Here is a 21,906-nt window from a genome sequence, read left to right as displayed (position 1 = left end):
AAACACAATAAATAATAGAGGTAGGCTATGTCAAAGGTCCAAGCTAGCATTGACCAAGCTAGCAGCTGTATATTCAGCTATTTGAATATAATCAGAGAATGTCTAATATGTGGAGAAGTTTCACTGGCAGTAAACTTCCGGGTTCTGAACTGGTTGCAGTTCCACTCTGGTTCCATATGAGGGCGCTCACAGGACGAGTGCAGAATGAATGGGGGTCTATGGAGATACCCCTAAAAATCAACTTTTCTCAGGATATAATTTTTTGTCTAGTAATTTGAATGTTTTCGAAAGGAGATGCAAAGAAATAACAGATTGCTGGGTGTTAGATTTTTAAGTCACTTATTTGCTTTAAAAAGTATTTTAAAATGTCAATGACGTCATACACATCGTACGACCAGAGAACAGCTTTACGGCAATCCTTCAGTCACTTTGGTGCTTTCGCGATCTGCACTTTATTTTCTCTCGAGGCATCGACAACACAGCTGACACAGGTAAATACACGTGCTAGAAGAGTTAAGTCCGCCTTAACATTCTGGTCCCGCTTCGGATGCCACGATGCCATCAGGCAGTATGTCTGGTCGTAATCAGTCCTTCACTGACCAATCAGCGTCCATTAGCAGAATGCTAGCGTGTTATGGGCAACAACAAATCAACCTGTAAGAAATCAAAAGCACATAAGTACTCGTTCATTCAACTTTCGACCTATAACCCATGTTGAACTTGCAAAACCTACATTCAAATCTGAGATTTCTCAACGGCAATCGGGTGAAAGAGACAAATTTAGCCGTCTAGCCCCATAGACTCCCATTCATTTTGAACTCGGACGATCGCCCCCCCAGTGGAACTCTGGTGGAACTACAACCAAAATTCGGTACAATAGGGCTTAAAGCTCCAGTAAGTAACTTCTGTAAACAAATATTTGTTAAAACTGTCATTATGTCCTGACAGTAGAATATGAGACAGATAATCTGTGAAAAAATCAAGCTCCTCTGGCTCCTCCCTGTGGTTCTACTGCCATTTGCAGAAATACAGCGCTCCCGGTCAGAAACAACCAATCAGAGCCAGGAGGAATGTCTTAGCAGTGTCAATCACGCTTGTGTACGCGCTGATCACCCCTCTCTTGCACAGCGCGAGCGCGTACCGTCGTTCGTGACTCTCCTGTTCGAACTCGTTCATCCAAATGAACGAATCTTTTTTCGAGTCATTTCATTTATTCAACGAACGAAATGACTTGAAAAAAGATTTGTTCATTTTGATGAACGAGTCCGAACAGGATCACGAACGTGCATCACAGAACAGAGGAAGGCGAGCATTTGTGCTTATAAAACTTAAAGTTTTTTATTTATTTTTTAAATGACTGATCGTTTCGCTAGATAAGACCCTTATTCATTGTCTGGTATCGTTTAAAACCCTTTGAAGCTGCACTGAAACTGTCATTTGGTCCTTGAAATATTTGTGTCCTATTGAAGTCCATTATATGGAGAAAAAGCCTGGAATGTTTTCATCAAAAACCTTAATTTCTTTTCCACTGAAGAACGAAACACATGGACATCTTGGATGACATGGGGGTGAGTCAATTATCAGCAAAAGTTTTTTTTAAAGTGAACTAATCCTTTAACGTTATCTTAGTAGCTATTTATAACTTATAGAAAGAGTGCAACGTTATAAAGTTACATGTATTGCAAAATACATAATGATTTGAGGACCAAGTTTGTAGTCAAAGTATGGGCAGGCCATAGTCAATGTAAAGCATATTGTTGATGTTTCGTCCCTATTAGTGAATGTTCCATAACTGTTTATAATCCGCCGTCATCGGTGGTCCTGCTTACTAGCCTGCGCGTTCACGGCAGGCTCCGCTGTGGGGGAGGAGCTGTGGGGGAGGAGCTGTGGAGGGAGGGCTGTAGCGCAGCAGAGAGCAAGGGGGTTGGACCTGTAAGTTGTGCTTGTTCATATTTTCAGGCTAAGTCAACATTTTGTCAAAACTCCCTACTGCAGATTTAATAGGGAGTGGCCAGGCTTTCTGTAGACGGGCTTTGATATAATCAAGTTTTGGAGCTTCAAGGTAACCTAATGCAATGTTTGCCTGTGGATCGAGTTTTAGTTGTAAAAAAATAAGTTGCGTGTTGTTCACGCAGATGAGGGCGTTCAGAGTAGAGTGCGGATCGGGCCGAATTTTTTTGTCTGAGCCCGGCCCGCGTCCGACAGAGCAGTAACCGAACCCGACCCGAGCCCGACAGGCATAAAGATATTTATGTCCGAGCCCGACCCGAGACCGACGGTTAAAATCCCATTTTTTTCTCATACTAATGACACATGTGCGTTTGTTTGTGTGGAAAGCCTGCTTTTATTAAGCAACTGTAGGAAGACATTCGGAAATGTCAGCAGGATGAGTGCATCAGCGCGCACGGAGAAACAAGCGCACTTAACGCAGGCGTGCATTCACGTGTTTCGTTGTCACGGCTACATAAACAAATTTCCGCACACAGAAAGACAGATGTTATGTAATATTTTACATGTATTTTAATCACAAAAACGAACGTTTGCATCACGTGAAAGCATCAGGCACATTGGCTACCAACATAATAAGCTGTTTTAAATTTAAAATGTTCAATGCCATATCGCGCTGATGTGACCGAGCCCGACCCGAACCCGAACATAATTTCTAAATATCTGTCCGAACCCGGCCCGGCCCGTCGGGTACCGATTGGTCCCGTCGGGCTCGGTTCGGGTATCCATCCTCTAGTTCAGAGTGCTTCAGGAGCTTTTAATGAGATTGCAGCTAAACTCAGGAAAGTGGCTCACCAGGAGCAGGATTAGACGCCCCTCCTCCAACTGCTGTTTTCATATATTAATGCAGATACACTTATTGTCCACAAGGATGAGAGACGTTGATCTCGGAGGACTCTTCACCTTTAGGTGAAGGAGTGTTTCTATGGATGTTTCTCATTCATTGAATATAAAAAAACTGAATATTTAGCATAGTCTAATTGCTAGTTCTTTCAGTATCATAAATTACATACTATAGTTGTGTGTTCATGCTTTCATACTGCTGTGGTTCATGCGGATTCACTTATTGTCCACAAATGTGTGTGCCTGTGTGCCTTGTCAGTAAAAAAAATGCCTTTAAACACCATTAAATGGTTAGGCGTTGTATCTTTTGTTTAACTGTGAACAAAAGTGATACACATCACTTAAAATAGATGAAATAAAAACTTGACACATAGTTGCAAACTAAAAGAATCAAAAATTTCATCACTTATTGTCTTTACGCTTGCGACTTTCAGCAGAACATTTGATCTGTCTTTCTTATCACATCAAAAGAGAGCTGATCTGACTCAGATCCTGACAAAATCATACATAAGTTTCCAAATATATGAAAATTACATTTCAGTCCTCTCACCCAGACCGAACGTTCACTTATCCAGAACACCAGTTTGGCTCTACAGTGCTGATAGCAGAATGACAGAAACTGAAGCGCAGTTCTCATCCGCTCCACTAGGCGGCGTGAGCGGGTTCACTGTCACAGCGACTCCTTTGTATCCTTGACAACTACAACACGTCTAGATGACAGATATTAATATCAAAACAACTGGACATATTTCAGAAAATAAACCGACATACAGTCCAATAAAATGCAGGATGTAATGATGATGTTTCTGCTGCTTCATGCTTTTGTAAAGCTGCAGTGATTTTACTTTTAATATAAAGCATCATATATACAGTCCAGAACAGAACAGTGCTAAAACCGTGTGCCTTTTAGGATTACTTTTGTTAATTGTGAAGGAGAGTCTCATCTTAATTAATTAAAAGATTGTTATCAAAACATGCATTAGTAAAGTAAATAAAATATATTTTTCATTAGTAACGTTAAAGTATATACCATATATTTGTACAATATTACTGTACAGCTTTAGGCTTTCAATTTATTACATTTCCGTCTGTTAACTAGTCTTTAGACTAACTTGCACATTCTATTTTTTTAGATTTAGAATAATGTAGATGGATGCTTAAACATAAAAAAAAGTTGTCTGTATTGTATTGGTCTTACAAAAAATCATTTGTTCTCTATAGTTGCAACCAGCACGCACTGTATATTATTTTTAATCATTTTAATCATATTTTTACATCTCCCTAACTGTATTTTTTGTAGTAAGTTGAGGCCCTGTGTGTCACACTTTGAATATGTGTTCCAGGACGGATTGTAATCTTAAAATAAATTGGTTATCATGGGACTGAAGACTTGCCCCAAGCCATTTGTACTTTAACATAACTGGCAGCTCCTTTCCCAAAGCAAAGTTCATGCATGGGATGAATGCTATATATAATAGGGTAGGGATCTCTACTACTACAAAGTGCATTTGCTTTCTTTGTTTGTTTTTGTTTTTTGGTACCCAAATAGTGTCACATAAGCTATAAAAAGAGCCTGTGGTTGTCAAAGCTGCCTGCCATCAGTTAAGCATCTTAGACCAAACACTTGCCATTTCAAATTGACTTTGCCTGTGTGTGCATCAGACAAGTAGAAAAAGCGGCCACTGACTGTGTACAAGGTTTCTCTGACAACAGTGCATAAGCTGGAAGCGTTAATAAGTTCATAGATCAGGAAATGGTTGGGAGTTCCACGCAGCCTCAGCAGAGTGGGACTTTATAGTAAAGGAGTATTGCAGCTGCCAGTCTCTGCTTTAACCGAGGAGTTTAAGTGTGCCAACGTCAGACTGGAAATGACTTTAGCAGAGTCACGCAACAAATGTGTAAGGGAGGCAGCCCCTGTGGTAAAAACTGGTAGAAAGTGGTCAGCAAAGAAATCTGTAGTAGAGGCAAAGGCTGACCTTCAAATTGGGGATATCGTGGGGCAGGTACAGCATGGAAGAGGCGGTTTTGGGCTCAGTTTAGCTCCTCCTAAATGGCACAAGGCAGGCCCAGCTCAAAGGAGAAAGCTGGTGGTCAACGAGGTGCGAAAGCAGGAGGAGAGGATGAGATCTATAAAGGCCATTTCCCAGGCCAAGCAGGGAGAGTGGATGAGATGGGAGAGTGTGGAACAACGCAAAATGGGCTGGCAAGATCTTTGGTCAATGGAAGAGAGTAGGATCAGTTTCCTTATTAGGTCAACATATGATGTTCTCCCATCACCGCAGAACCTAAACCTCTGGGTAGGAGAGGATCCCTCTTTTCCTTTGTGTTCATCACCTGCCACATTAAGGCACATTTTGACAGGATGTAAGGTGGCTCTTAGCCAGGGTCGGTTTACTTGGCGCCATGACCAAGTATTGTGATGTTTGGCTTTAGCATTGGAAGGCAAGCGTAGTATGATCAATAAGTTGCCGCCTGTTCTAGCAAAACATTACACGCAGAAGACAATATTCCTCCGCCCAGGCGAGCAACCACCAAGAAAAGGTGCTAACAGGACAGGACAACTGGAAGCTGCTAGGGACTGGAAGATGCTGGCTGATCTTGAACAACGGTGTATTTTTCCACCTGAGATTGCCACCACTAACCTACGACCAGATATTGTTTTGTGGTCTGGATCAGCACGCATTGTTCAACTGATAGAGTTAACAGTGCCATGGGAGGATGCGGTAGATGAGGCATGTGAGAGGAAGAAACTGCGGTATGCTCATCTGGCCACTGAAGCAGAACAGCGAGGATGGAGAGTCCAGGTTTATCCAGTGGAAGTGGGTTGTTGAGGTTTTGTGGCACACTCTACAACCCGGTTCCTCAGAGACGTCGGATTCAGTGGCCAAGAGTTGCGTCGCACAGTAAAGAACTTATCTAAAGCAGCAGAAAGGAGCAGCAACTGGCTGTGGTTGAGACGGAAAGATTCTAGCTGGCTGTGTACAGGCCGCCATGCTACGGTTTCTTAAAAACTTGAAGAGTCTGTTGGTTTATTTGTATAGGTTGTATAGTATTTACAGTCATTAAGTTCCTGTGTATATTGCGTGAATGATGGGTGGTTGGGCAGGTATTGAAACACTGAGGACGGAAGGTGCCCACTTGAAGACCCTAGAGATGTCCTTTACTCAGCTCAATCCAGACGGTTGTCATGGGGGGACCGCACTGTGGTTGCAGCCGTTGTGTGTGCTGACGCGTGTTAACACTAGACAGAAGGAGATTTACATCACCATTTGGAAAGAAGCGTAAATGGATGTAGGAGCATAGGTTACTGTATCTTGGCAAAGCCGAGTACAAATCAGCATGAAGTTTTAACATCTACTCTCGTGTAATGGAAATAATTTATATATATATATATATATATATATATATATACATATATATATATATATATATATATATATATATATATATATATATATATGTATATGTAAGCAATAAGGTAAGAGAGGCTGTGCTTTATCTTGAATAAGTCACGGCTGAAGGGCGTTGTTAGGCACAACGCGAACCGGAGTTATATGATAAACATTCCCTTTATATGATTATTTAAACAGATGCAATTAAACAGATGCATGACTTTAGTTCAAATAGTGAGCTCTCTGTGCCAATTACAAAAGCATGATGATAAACATGGACTTATGTACACTATGGTTTAAAAGTTTGTGGCCAGTGAGATTAAAAAAATTTTTTTTTTAAAAATTCAAAGAACTCTCTTTGAGAGTCCCGAAACTTTTGAATGGTAGTGTAAAAATCCTCCAAGCATCTCACTTACATATTTAATGTTATTTCTTATGTCTTCACCAGGTCCGGCTGTGAATCCATGGGGGACAGTTTTGGAGTCAAGTGTCCTCTCGGTCCAGTAGTATTAAAAAGACTTTCTTAGACCACTTTCTGAAACAAAGAAACTAATAATAAAAGAATGAATCGAATTGGATAATTTGTCTTTTTTATTCATTTTAAGTACACCTTTGGCTTGAAGTACATGCTAGTATTATTTTTATCTGCATAAAGAGATCAATTTAGTTACAGTGTGAGAGCAGTGTTTATACTGACATCAAAGAGCAAATTCTGTAGAAGAGAAGGTAGTTGCTAAATTGCTTTTAAGAATGTAGACCCAATCGGATCAAGGCCAGTCATGTCTTGATTGTCCACCAATTACTTTCTCTTTTGTGATCTATAAATAAAAGTAATGTACATCAGATGTTCTTTTAAACAAACAAAAACAGATCATTTTATAGAAATGATTAGATGACTAATTTTCATGACTGATCTCTGACTTTGTGGTTTGTTGATAAATTTAACATTTTCCTCCACTTTTTTACAATGAAATTATTTTACACAAGTAAACACAAAATAATGCTAGAAATGATTAGGTGAATCATACTTATTAAACTGGAAAAATTGACAGTTTGGGAAGAAACAAAAATTGCCTACCTTTCTTAATAAAGATTCACACATGACCCAAAAACAAGCCGTTCCTCATCAGAACTTCTGTGGTGCAGAGGATAATCGTATGCCTTGTAACGTGAGAGTCTTGGTTCAAATCCCATCAGCTGACTTTTTCCTTCAAATACAACAAAACTCTGAAATAAAAACACATCCATAACAATTTTCAACTCAACAGACTCAGTGGCTCAGTTGATAAAGTGTTGGGCTTTAATCAATGAGATCTGAGTTCAAGTCCCACTCTTGCTTGCGTTAAATTGTTGTCATTATATCAAACAAAGTGGCCAAAACACCAGTTCTCAGTGTGAAAGCCACAGTGGTGTGAGTGGCTCAACACATGATCTCGGCTGATAGGTTGCACTGGAGATGAGGGTTCAATCCCCACCTCTGCATGATTTATTGTAAGTTCACAGGGCTCGTCCAGGATAATAGTGAAATAGAAGTTCCAGCACACGTCTCAGCAAGAGATCTGTGGCTCACAGGTAAGAGCGCTGCCTCGCGGGTTCAGAGGTTGCTGGTTCAATCCTGGCCAGATCTCCGCGATACGAGTGAATGCTGTATGTGTGAAGGGACGGGGACGATTCGGGTCCCCCCCGAACCCCATCACGATGTCCAGCAGGGGTTATGCTTCTTGATACAATCAAAAACAAAATTTAGCTGACTAAAAATTTTGCCCCGCCGTTCCTTCCCCATCAACTTCGGTTCCCATCATTTGCTTTTTAAAGGTGTGACCCTCCAAAAACAAAATGATGGGAACCTACATGTTTAGTGCCAAACAACAACATTCAAACGTTACAAGTCTTACCCGTCCATCAGCAGAAGTCCATCATTACAGTCAATGTCTGTCCACACGTCCCAGAGCTCTGCGTCTGATGACTGAATGCTCCAAACACTGTAGAGGAAACACACACACAAACATTACTACATACTGATTAACTTAAACAGTTAGGCTAAATGTAATTGATTATACAAATTAAAGTCCTAAAGCTGTACAGTGTAAAATATATAATACATAGTATGAATGCTGACTCAATAATAATATTTTGGTTCAATCTACTGTTCTTTTAATTAAATTACTGTCGTAACAGGCCACAGAACTACAGGAACATTGCATAGAAACAAACACCCTCCTTCAGACCAAAAAATAACGAACAGATTTTTTTGTTCAATGCAGTTTTTACATTATTTGGAACATTTTAGGTTATGATTAGGTTTAATTCACTATAAACAATTAATAAAGAAAAATAAGATCTAAGTGTTAACGGGTCATAGGTAGTTATTTAATAGATTATAGGTAATAGATTATTACCTAAGGTTACACTGCAACAACAGACAAAAAACACGATTCTTACTTCATAATATGAACATCAGAGGAATTCATTCAAAGACTTTGCAAAGCAAAAACAACTGATTCATTCGTTTTTCTAAAAGTCTGACAGTGAGTTCAACAAGAGAGCAGAATGTAAACAAAGTCTGTGATAAACCTTCATAGAAAACTTTCATAACTGTCAAAGTAACACGACTTAACGTGAACGTTTAGTGCGTTTTAGTTCATGTTCGTTCATTTTAGTCACAATAAATGCAACATTCAATCATCACAATATGAATCTAAATAAACTGACATGAGCCCTGCTATGAAGTATCAGAAGAAAGCAACAACACATAACTACTTAAAAGCTTAAATAATGACTTGAGAGCACAGAATAATGCACATAAAGTCTTATTAAGATAATGCAAGAGAAAATCACTTTATCTGTAGTTTACTTACATTACAGTTGAGTCCCTCGCGTGACGACTTTGCTTCCTGAACTTGGATTTGTTTGTTTATGGAATGATATATGTATCGTTGAGTGACATTAAAATACTGTCATCTGCAGTTTGTGTATTTTAAACGGTCTGCACGTGTAGTGGCCACTGTAGCAAGCGTCATGTTGCCAAGCATCAGAAGCTGTCAGACTGAACCTGAAACTCGTTGACGCCGCCTAGAGGAGCGTCCGTTTGAAATGACGTGATCGAGGTGGCGGCCAGTTTGTAGGTGAGTATAGGTGAGGCTGGAATATACATTTCATATATTTTCCGAAAAATCAATGATTTTGTCACGGTCTCGACCAGCAGAGCAACATGGATCTACCAGTTTTTGAAAATGAACCAGATCAGCTCTCAACTGATGGGGTAAAAAGATGAAATGTGTAGAACTCAAAGGCACGTGCTCATAGTTTAAAGCTGTAAACACATAAAATACGGTTCGATTTTCTTATTTTTATAAGTTTTTTTGTGTATGTCTAAAGTAGCTGTTTGTCTGTCTGTAGTTATTTATAATGATATGCATCATGTTTGTTCACAGTTAAACAATGTCCTCGTGTTTTGTCAGTATTCATAATAAAGCATGATTGGGTATTTGAAACACAGGACAGATCAAGACAAATCATTACTTTTTTTTTTTATCAAAATGACTGTCAAATCTATAAACCAATGCAATGGCGGATATTACGACTAAAATGTTGTCTAATAGTGGCTATTTACTGATTAAACAGGCATGAGATCAGATCAGAATAGTGTGTCAGTTGTTCCCCCTTGTGGACAATAAGTGTGTCTGCAATTATATATGAAAACAGCAGATGTCTATTTCTACCACCTATACATTTACACACAGCAGATCAATTATAGTAATACATCAGTTAGTTCCGAAGTTGATATTCAGTCCAACAGCATTGGGACTCTTGTGTCTGAGTTCCAGACAGACTGTCAGATTATTGATGGAGATTTTACATCGACTCTTTCTGCAGGTTAAATCGAGACGCCAGTAGTAGGTAATAGACTTCCATTACACGAGAGTAGATGTTAAAACTTCATGCTGATTTGTACTCGGCTTTCGCCAAGATAATCACCAACTAAGACGTAGCTTTACAGTAACCTATGCTTCTCCATCCATTTACGCTTCTTTCCATCTAGTGACGTGAATCTTCGGTCTGGTGTTAATACAGTGTATTGCACGTCAGCACACACAACGGCTGCAACCACAGTGCGGTCCCCCATAACAACCCTCTGGATTGAGCGGAGTAGGGAACATCTCTAGGGTCTTCAAGTGGGCACCTTCCGTCTTCAGTGTTTCGTCGACTAGCCCACGACACCTCAAGAGGGCTCGACAGTGACTCTGGCGTCCCAGAGTCACCCCCCTCCGTCCCCCACTCAACTCAGCCCAGCTTACTGCGTCTGTATGCGCATGCGCGTGCGATCTGTGTTTGTGTTTGGAGCTCCGTCGAATTGATTCATTAATCGCTGATTTTCTTCTTTACCACTCATTTATAAACAAGCACTTTCTATTTTTATATCATGTGAACTTATCCTCGACACTATTCCTTATAAAAAACAATCGGATTGCTTTGATATCGCTACTTAGATCCAACTTTCCGAATCTCGGCTACTAGCCTTTAGCCCGCTAGCATTTCACGCGTGGCCTCGCGCCTATCGACCCTCTCATTTTACACCCGTTTGACTGAAAGGATACGTGTTATATCCATCATTTCAGTCCTAAATTAGTAGTGATATTGGTAGTATCACTACTAATTTACTGTTCATCTGTTATAATGGCGAACATATCGGATGTGTGTCTAACGTTACCTCTGAGTGCAGTTGAGGACACATTCGAGCTGGTTTCGGTACGATTGGAGCTGGAGTCGGTGGAGAAACAGATCCGCGTTCTGCTGGTGAAGCAAGCCGAGCTGCGAGATCGGCGATCAACGCTCGAAACATCACGCGCCGATGCTCACAAGTCAGTGGTTAGTAACTTTTTGACTCCGACTTCGTCTACTCCGTGCGTTTCTCTGCCCAGGAGGACGCGATCATCTCTGCCTTCATTCACTCCGGCACCGAGGCAACACCACGGACCCTGGGTGATCCCACAGCGGAAGACACGAGCCAGGACCAGACCAAGGACTTCCCCCCCCCTCCCGGTCTTCGAGATCTCCACCCGGAACCGCTTCTCCCCTCTTCGCGAGCCGGAACGTGACGCCGCCGTGATCATCGGCACTTCCATGGTCCGTCATGTCCGTGCTACCTCAGGTAAGCGTAAGGTGCGCACTCACTGTTTTCCTGGTGCTCGTGTTCTTGATGTCGCCGCACAGATTCCCGAGATCCTGAACGGTGACGAGCGCGTCGGAGCTGTGGTCCTACACGCCGGGACGAACGACATCAGGCTGCGGCAGACGGAGGTTCTGAAGAAGGACTACAGAAGCCTGATCGAGACGGTTCGCAGCACATCGCCTGAAGCAACTATCATCGTGTCTGGACCGCTTCCCACGTACCGACTAGGACAAGAAAGGTTCAGTAGATTATTTGCTCTAAATGAATGGTTAATGTCATGGTGTAATGAACAGAAACTGCTCTTTGTAAATAATTGGAATCTGTTCTGGGAGCGACCTAGGCTCTACCGTGCTGATGGCCTGCACCCCAGCAGAATCGGAGCTGCTGTTCTGTCCGACAACATCTCCAAGACGTTACACACCATATGACTAGTAAGTCAAAGTCCAAATCACAGTCTTTGCTGTCCCAACTTAATTGATATAAGTAGTGTAGAACATTATATAGAAACTGTGTCTATTCCTCGCTTAGTGAGGCCAAACAATAAATCTAGTGTAGGATCTAGCAAAAATCTTATTGTAATTAAACCAGAAAATCTAAATATCAGTGAACAAAAACAATTTCTAAAGCTAGGTCTTCTAAACATTAGATCGCTCACACCTAAGGCGGTTATTGTAAATGAAATGGTCACAGATAATAGTTTCGATGTACTTTGCCTTACTGAAACCTGGCTTAAACCAAATGATTATTTCGGTCTAAATGAGTCCACTCCACCAGGATACTGTTATAAGCATGAGCCCCGTCTGATCGGTCGTGGCGGCGGGGTTGCAACAATCTATAGAGATATTCTTAATGTTACTCAGAAAACAGGTCACAGGTTTAATTCGTTTGAAGTACTTGTGCTAAATGTTACGCTCTTAGATGCAAGAAACAAATCCATATTATCTCTAGCCTTGGCTACCCTATATAGACCTCCAGGGCCCTATGCTGATTTCCTAAAAGAGTTTGCATACTTTCTCTCAGATCTATTGGTCAATGTCGATAAAGCAATAATTGTTGGAGACTTTAACATACACGTAGATAATACAAATGATGCGTTAGGGACTGCGTTTACAGATTTATTAAACTCCTTTGGGGTCACGCAAAACGTCAGCGGTCCCACTCATCGTCTAAATCATACACTAGATTTAATTATATCATATGGAACCAATCCAACTGATATAAATATTATACCGCAAAGTGATGATCTCACTGATCATTACATGGTAACTTGTATAATACGTACTGCTGAAATTTGTCACGTTGCGCAACGTTATCGACCAGGCAGAACAATCCTTCCAACCACTATAGATAGATTCTCAAATAGCTTACCTGATCTATCTCAGCTGCGCAGTGCACCCAAACAAACAGATGAACTAGAGGAAATGACTAGCAGTTTGAGCACCATGTTCTCTAGTACACTAGATATTGTTGCACCAATTAGATTAAAAAAGGTAAGAGAGAAAACTAAAGCACCATGGTACAACAGTGCTACGCATGCAATCAAGAGAGAAACTCGTAACTTAGAGCGTAAATGGAAACAAACTAATTTAGAGGTCTTTAGAATCGCGTGGAAAGACAGTATGTCACGTTATAAAAAGGCTCTAAAAGCAGCAAGGGCTGAGCATCTCCGCAAACTAATAGAAAATAACCAAAATAATCCAAGGTTTTTATTCAACACCGTGGCTAGACTAACAAATAAACAAACATCACCAGAGCAAAATATTCCATTACAATATAGTAGTAATGATTTTATGAATTACTTCAATGAGAAAATAGAAAGCATCCGAAACACAATTGTAAATATACAATCCTCTATGATGTCTTATGACTCAGCCTCAATTATGGCCCCTCTAGAACAACTACACCGATTTACAACTATAGGACAGGAAGAGCTAAATAAACTTATCATTGCATCGAAACCAACAACATGTTTATTAGATCCAATACCCACTAAACTACTGAAAGAAGTGTTACCTGTAGTCGAAGAGCCTCTTCTTAATATTATTAACTCGTCTTTATTTTTAGGTCATGTTCCAAAAATATTCAAGCTGGCAGTAATAAAACCTCTCATTAAGAAACCGCAATTAGATCCAAATAACTTAGCAAATTACAGACCCATCTCAAATCTTCCATTTATGTCTAAAATACTAGAAAAAATTGTGTCCGCTCAATTGTGCTCTTTCTTACAAGAAAATGATATCTATGAAAAATTCCAGTCGGGATTCAGACCGCATCATAGCACAGAAACTGCGCTAGTTAAAATTACAAATGATTTACTTTTAGCTTCTGACCAAGGCTGTATCTCAATACTAGTTCTACTCGATCTAAGCGCTGCGTTCGACACTATCGATCATAAAATACTCCTGGATCGACTACAAAACTACACTGGTGTTCAGGGACAGGCATTAAGCTGGTTTAGATCTTACTTATCAGACCGTTACCATTTTGTCTGTCTAAATGGGGAAAAATCAAAGATAACGTCAGTAGACTATGGAGTGCCGCAAGGATCGGTGTTAGGCCCTCTGCTATTCTCAATATATATGCTGCCACTTGGTAATATTATAAGAAAACATGGAATTAATTTCCACTGTTATGCTGATGACACTCAATTATATATCTCATCACGACCAGATGAAAACACTAACTTATCTAAATTGACAGAGTGTCTAAATGATATAAAATGCTGGATGACGTGTAATTTCCTGCTATTAAATTCAGATAAAACGGAGGTACTACTTATTGGTCCAAAAAACTACCCACAAAATCCCTTACAATACAACTTTAATTTAGAAGGATGTCCTGTTACTTTATCCACTACAGTAAAAGACCTGGGTGTTATACTAGACCGCAACTTGACTTTCGAAAATCATATTTCATATATTACAAGAACAGCCTTTTTCCACCTTAGAAACATTGCTAAGCTACGCAACATGCTATCTGTTTCTGATGCAGAAAAGTTAGTTCATGCTTTCATGACCTCGAGACTAGATTACTGTAATGCTTTATTAGCTGGCTGTCCTACATCCTCAATTAACAAGCTACAGTTAGTGCAAAATGCAGCTGCTAGAGTTCTTACTAGATCAAGAAAATATGATCATATAACACCTATTTTATCATCTCTACACTGGTTACCTATTAAGTTACGTATCAATTACAAAGTATTCCTACTGACCTATAAAGCCCTAAATGGTTTAGCTCCTGTGTATTTAACAGACCTTCTATCGCCATACAATCCATCGCGCTCTTTAAGATCACTAAATTCGAGGCTTCTGGTCATTCCTAGGATATCTAAGTCCACTAAAGGAGGGAGGGCGTTCTCGCATTTAGCTCCTAAACTCTGGAATAGCCTTCCTGATATTGTACGAGCCTCAGACTCGCTGTCCCAGTTTAAAACTAGATTAAAGACGCATCTCTTTAACCAAGCATTCACTTAATGCTTAACCTTTGATACTGCTGAATCGGTTCGAATGCATTAACATTATGAACATCAGCTATGCTAATTATTTCCCATCTGCCTTTCTGCTGTTATCTCGGGACGCTAGTCCCGAGGTAAATAGCGTTCGTCAGCTCCAGTTTGTATCCAGCCTCTCACGGAGACTTCAGATGCCCCAACGCCTGTGAAGAGACGACTCGACGCCTGTGAAGAGACGACTCAAAGCCGGCGATATGTTATGCCATAAATTAATACTTGATTAACTAACTGTATTTTTCTATGTACATTTCCGAAATGCAATTTCTGTAAAGCTGCTTTGAGACAATGTGTATTGTGAAAAGCGCTATACAAATAAATTTGAATTGAATTGAATTGAATTGAATTACTGACCTCTACATCCCTCTTGCTGCTGAGACCTAACCACAATCTCACAATCTCTCAGCAACCCAACCATACGCGCCAACCCGTTTGACTAAGGCTGTCGAGCCCCACTGGTGCGTTAATATGCAGTTTCAGTGGCAACGGTTCCGTATGGCATACCACCTACCACAAAACACAATATCTGCCCAACCACCCGTCATTCACGCAATATACACAGGAACGTAATGACTGTAAATACTATACAACTAGGGATGCACCGATACCGATACCAGTATCGGTATCGGGCCCGATACCAAGCTCATGTACTTGTACTCGTACTCGTAAAAATACCCCGATACCAAAGACCGATACCTCACGGATATCCTTAGCTTATATTTCTTAATTCTTATGAACACTCTTCCTGCAGTTATAGTGTTGCTAGATTTAATAGTACACTCTAATATTTCACTTTACACTTTCGGCTGTGATTACATTGTTACTCAGTGTTATGTTAAACATTTGTTCTGTGATTTCTTTGGCACTTTATGACAAATTTGATTGTCTTGTTATCCGTGATTTCTTTAGCACTTTGACAACTTTGTGACAGGAAGGTAAAAATTACATTCATTATGTCCTTGGTTTTGCCTTTTGGAGGTTATTGGACACTGTGAAATCTGGGCTTTGAAAATTTGTGATAAGCACAATAAGAATGATTTATTTTTTTAAGTTTATTTAAGTTATTGAAAATAAAGATGCTGATATGTTCATTAGTCTCATTGTGTTGTTCTTAGAAAATTGCCACATAAAACGAGAACCCCCCCCCCGTACAACAGGCATCGGTATCGGTATCGGCGAGTACCAGGAAAAAAATATCGGTACTCGTACTCGACCCTTAAAAAGTGGTATCGGCGCATCCCTATATACAACCTATACAAATAAACCAACAGTTGCTGCTGAGACCTAACCACAATCTCACAATCTCTCCGCAGAGAGATTTGCATAGATTGACATTGATTCAGTAACGAAACAAGTGAGTGACTCAAGAATCATTCATTTAACTGATTTTTTCAAAACATTAATTTAGCCTTTGCAGGCAGAGAATGTGGCTATATGAGCCAGAGCTGATTTAAGACCGCATTTAAACACAGCTAAACTACCTGAAATTTGAATTTCCATTAAAGGGATAGTTCACCCAAAAATGAAAATTCGATCAGTATTTACTCACCATTAGGGCTGTCACTTTACGTTCGAAAATCGATTGCACAATCGATCGGACCAACCAACACAAGTTTCGAAAACGAAAATAGGGAATCGATTTTAACTGCCTTTTTTTTTAACCAAAAATGTGTTTTAGGTAGACAGATTAATACAGTACACAGAACATGTAGGATGTTGGAAAATAACAATGTCTGTTCTGTTAACCAAATGCTTTTTAATATTTGCTATTACTTCAGTGCAAGTGAACAAGTGCGCCGTTATTTGTTGCTTAGTGACGTGTGTGTTCAAGCAAGCCAGAAATGCGCAGATTCTGCGCAATACGCTGTATTTAATATATCATGAGGACTCACGAGTTGCGTATTTGCGCTAAATCCACGCAGATTTGGCTCACACGAACTTCCCCAGCAAAGTGAGTAAACATAGAAACACCCCAAATTGACTCGTGATATGACAGCGTAACCCGCCAAAGTTCATTTTTATCCGAATTTGGCGGGTGTTAATTTCAATCCCTGTTTGTCATTGTGCAAAAAACTTCACGCCAATAAATCATCAGAAATATTTATAAGACTTGTGCGCGTCTCAAGCGCCCTCTTTACGTTCGTCCTAATGCCTGTTAGTTGTCCGTGGATTTGCCAATATTTGGTGTTGAAAATGGAAACGTCTTTAGACATGGAAAAATCGATTTTACAATCGATTCAATGAACACTTATGTCTCAAAAATCGAACAGGATTTTTTCACAAAAGTGACAGCCCTACTCACCCTCATGTTGTTCCAACCCCGTAAGACCTTCGTTCATCTTCGGAAGACGAATTAAGATATTTTGGATGAAATCTGAGAGCTGGATCACTCCTCCATAGGCTTCTAAGGGATTGAAACTTGTTCCCCGAAAAGTTATTAAAGACATCGTTAAAATAGTCCAAGTGACTTCAGTGGCTCAATCTTAAGTTTATCAAACGACGAGAATACTTTTTGTGCGCAAAAAAACAAAGATAACGACTTTATTTCAACTATTCATTTCCTTCTCTGTGGGCCTCGAGTCAGTTCACTAGTGTAATAGCGTACGCTTCTGTTGTTGTACATCACACGCATCACACACATGACCAGCGTCGGCCAATAGTGAGCCTACGTGTGACGTAGCTCTACGCTATCACACTACGTTAACTGACTAGAGGACTAGTGTCATCTCTGGGTGGAGGAAGGTGGTTCTTCACCATATCCTCACTGATGAAGCCATGCTTGTACTCACAACCTATCTCAGGAAGTTGATTATTGGCCTGTCCCAATACCCACACTTGCAGTCTTGGCCACTTGACAGGAAGTTAAATGCACAAAACTGTCCTGGGTCTGATAAATGCCAAAGCTCATTGCCCTTAATGGACACTAAATCCACATTATCTCTAATACCAGATCAGAGCGATATTATATTTAAAGCGTATCCCATCATACACATCATGTTTTGGAATTCGATGGCCCAAAATCACAAGATGTCGAGAAAAACTTTAATTAGATATTACATAAAATTTGCTTTGGTAGTTAAACTTAAAGTGCACATTTTGCTGGTGTTTTTTAAACGTCTGCAACTGCTTTTTAATCCTAGAAGCATCACGATTACTAAATGTGTTGTCTGTTACATAGTGACGATTGAACAGACATTTAAAAGTTTATTTTAAAAAGTGCTAAGTATTGCAAATGTGATTAAAGCTCTGTAAAAACTTTACTGAAGTTTACACCACTATGATGTAAGTGTGCCCTATTGAATATTTAAAAATTTCACACACACGATCTTCACGAACACTTGGGCCAAATACAGGAAATGCGTCATGTAAGTAAATACATCAGACTTCAGTGTTTGCATTGGGACAGGCCCTGTATTTAGCATGTCACCTTCTGATGATGTCTGTTTGAACTTAAGTCACCTAAACTGAGGTTTACTTGCCTAAACAGCGGGTGGAAAATCAAGAAGTTCTTACCGCTCACAGTTTCGAATGTGTCGGGTGATTGTCCATGACCTCTTCTAACTCAGGGCGTAGGAGAATGTCTTTTTCTGTCTGTTCGAGAACACAAAAAGGTAGTGAGTGGGAAAGTGCGTATAATTCTTCGCTTTAAATAATTAAGTTGACGAAACCCGCTGGTCAGGTAAATGTAAAAAGAATGCAGTGCAAACATGTATTGAAACCTTTTACAAACCGATTGCAGATGTTTCCATTGGTTTTAAAGATAATGTACAAATCATTAAATAAGTGTTTTATTAATTTGTAATGCTTGTTTTGTGTGTTTTTAAGTGGGCTTGGCTAATCAGGCCAGTAAAATACAATTAACCTTCACTTTCCGTTTTTCTACACACGTTTGTCTCTAAAACTGAACCTCAACTATAAAAGTGACCTGAGATCAGTTAAAACTCTATATTAGCTGCTGGTTCATGAGTTTACCAGTTTAACGCCACCTAGTGGTGAAACAAATGTTTCTAAACAGTACGAAGTGGCGAAGCACTGTTTTGCAGCAATCAAATGCCAGTTTGACATGTGCTCTGATCCATTGATTCAAACAAACGATTGGAAACGAAGTTTCAATGCTGCATGAAGCAGTGTTACATATAAGAGCTGTAGACTCACCCGTGTCAGAGTGTCTTGATCACACTCCCTCACTTTCCCAGAGGATTCTGCTCTGCTGTCCTATAAATAAAAAAACATTAAAAAGTTGCTCAAATACAGTCTAAACAATGAAATTATTTCATACATATAAACACAAAATTGCTAGAAATGATTAGGTGAATAATGTTTATTAAACTGGAAAAATTTACCGTTTAGGAAAAAAAATGCAAAAAAAATTAAAATGTCTAGATAAAAATCGTTTTCCTTTCTTAACAATAAAGATTCACACATCACCCAAAAACAAGCCGTTCCTCATCAGAACTTCTGTGGTGCAGAGGATAATCGTTTGCCTTGTAACGTGAGAGTCTTGGTTCAAATCCCATCAGCTGACTTTTTCCTTCAAATACAACAAAACTCTCAAATAAAAACCCATCAATAATAGGTTTCAACTCAACAGACTCGGTGGCTCAGTTGATAAAGTGTTGGGCTTTAATCAAGGAGATCTGAGTTCAAGTCCCACTCTTGCTTGCGTTAAATTGTTGTCATTATATCAAACAAAGTGGCCAAAACACCAGTTCTCAGTGTGAAAGCCACAGTGGTGTGAGTGGCTCAACACACGTTCTCGGCTGATAGGTTGCACTGGAGATGAGGGTTCAATCCCCACCTCTGCATGATTTATTGTAAGTTCACAGGGCTCGTCCAGGATAATAGTGAAATAGAAGTTCCAGCACACATCTCAGCAAGAGATCTGTGGCTCACAGGTAAGAGCGCTGCCTCGCGGGTTCAGAGGTTGCTGGTTCAATCCCGGCCAGATCTCCGCGATACGAGTGAATGCTGTATGTGTGAAGGGACGGGGACGATTCGGGTCCCCCCCGAACCCCATCACGATGTCCAGCAGGGGTTATGCTTCTTGATACAATCAAAAACAAAATTTAGCAGACTAAAATTTTTGCCCCGCCGTTCCTTCCCCACCAACTTCGGTTCCCATAATTTGCTTTTTAAAGGTGTGACCCTCCAAAAACAAAATGATGGGAACCTACATGTTTAGTGCCAAACAACAACATTCACACGTTACAAGTCTTACCCGTCCATCAGCAGAAGTCCATCATTACAGTGAGTGTCTGTCCACACGTCCCAGAGCTCTGCTTCTGATGACTGAATGCTCCAAACACATCCTGTATTCTGTAGAGGAAAAACACACACAAACATTACTACATATAGTATATCTAAAACATTCAAATTAAGTTATTCTAAATAAACATAAACTGAGTATAAAAAAAAGTCTGAAAGCTGTGTGAAAATATGTTGCAAAGTAAATGAAAATGATTTCTCAGTTTCAATGATGCTATTGTTTGAATTACAGTTTTACAGGCTACAAAAGGATAAGAACACTGAATGGGGTAAAAAGCTGACGCTTGATGCTTAAAAATAGAAATTGTAAAGAACTGCCCAAGTGAAGTAATAACTTTAAGATGAAACCTTCCTTCAAACAACAGTAATCCTAAAATACATGTTCCCTGCACATGGATCGATCCCTGACAGTTTTCATGAGAAGAAAAGCACTGTAGCTCTACAAAACAATGAAGCAGCAGAAATACACTTCACACACACCAATTGATTCTATTAACAAGCATCAATCCACTAGATTATTATATACAGTAAGACAAATAACAACAACAGAGACTAAAACCACGGTTCCTTATTATTCTACTTCATTACACACAAATTAGAGGACGACTCATTTTAAGCTTATACATGTAACAAGAACTACCGATTCATTTATTTATCTAAAGGTCTGACAATGAGTTCAACAAGAGTGCAGGTTGTAAACAAAGTCATCTCATGATGCTATTAATTCAATCACTGTCTTACAGGCCACAAAATTACGAAAACACTGAACACATAAAACTAAAAAACAACTCACCATTCAAAGAAAGCTAACCTACAAAACATCAGAAAAATATTAGAAATGCTATGCAAAGAAAACCAATTGTAAACGTGTCTAGTCGCTGCTCTTTACTTTATTGTTTCATGCTTGTAGTAATATTATGATATTTTAATTAAAATACCATTTTAAAGACAGTGTTTTACTGTCAGATCCCAGTTATAACAGGAAGAAGGAAAGCATGAAGCAACAGGAGAACATCAGAGCTTCACACAACTCCTGCTGACTCTAACATTAATCCAGAAAACACTGCAATATCAACTGAGTCTTTCTTATTACACTTTATATTGTGAATATCAAAGGGCGATTCATTCAAAGATTAAAAAGGTAACGCTACACCTAGTGATTGATTTGCAATATAGCGCGTGCAAGTCATTTGAAAAGAGAAATTGACTTTATGCGGAAAGTTACTTACAGGTGAGTCGCGTGACACTCGGTGCCCGCATTTTGTCCGTCTGTGAGTCGGTTTTATTTACAGTTGAGCTGGAATATAAGCTGTAAAAGTTGCATTAAGAGCTGTCATCTCTTTTGCAGGATCTTCACGTGTTGTTGTGATTGTCATCAAGCGTCATGTTGTCAAGCAGCAGAAGTGTCAGACTGAAGGAGAAACCCGCTTCTGCCGCCTTGAGGAGCGGAGGACAAACTGCACTTTACTGTCGGATTATAGTGGCGAGATCACATCTGAGACTTTGTATCATGAAGCAGCAACAGGAGCACAGATGCATTGTCCAAGCTCTGTGGGGCAGAAAATAATGGTTTGCCTTTGAATGAGAAAGTCTGGTCTTTTGTGTGTGTATATATATATATATATATATATATATATATATATATATATATATATATATATATATATATATATATATATATATATATATATATATATATATTAACAGAAGAACAGAAA

General features: G+C 39.6%; 1 long non-coding RNA gene across 3 annotated transcripts; it reads right to left on the bottom strand.

Moving 5' to 3' along the window:
* Positions 1-3,224: 3,224 nt before the first annotated feature.
* On the bottom strand, positions 3,225-21,565 carry LOC143742246 (uncharacterized). Of its 3 annotated transcripts, XR_013205397.1 has the most exons (11): positions 21,418-21,565; positions 20,142-20,239; positions 19,267-19,966; positions 19,079-19,138; positions 18,437-18,514; positions 8,138-8,224; positions 7,718-7,962; positions 7,321-7,450; positions 6,940-7,060; positions 6,659-6,777; positions 3,225-6,091 (listed from the first exon to the last, which is right to left on the bottom strand). It is a non-coding gene; the product is annotated as an uncharacterized LOC143742246 (long non-coding RNA). The 3 variants fall into 3 exon arrangements; XR_013205396.1 differs by lacking the exons at positions 3,225-6,091; positions 6,659-6,777 and having other exon boundaries at positions 6,816-7,060; XR_013205399.1 differs by lacking the exons at positions 3,225-6,091; positions 6,659-6,777; positions 6,940-7,060; ... (3 more) ...; positions 18,437-18,514; positions 19,079-19,138 and having other exon boundaries at positions 19,823-19,966; positions 21,414-21,541.
* Positions 21,566-21,906: the final 341 nt, after the last annotated feature.

The sequence above is a fragment of the Siphateles boraxobius genome, unplaced genomic scaffold (assembly GCF_051911475.1).
Source record: "Siphateles boraxobius isolate OS27281-9 unplaced genomic scaffold, OSU_SipBor_1 19, whole genome shotgun sequence".
NCBI lineage: Eukaryota > Metazoa > Chordata > Actinopteri > Cypriniformes > Leuciscidae > Siphateles > Siphateles boraxobius.
The sequence above is the reverse complement of the archived record's forward strand: the minus strand, read 5'-3'. Positions and strand labels throughout refer to the sequence as shown.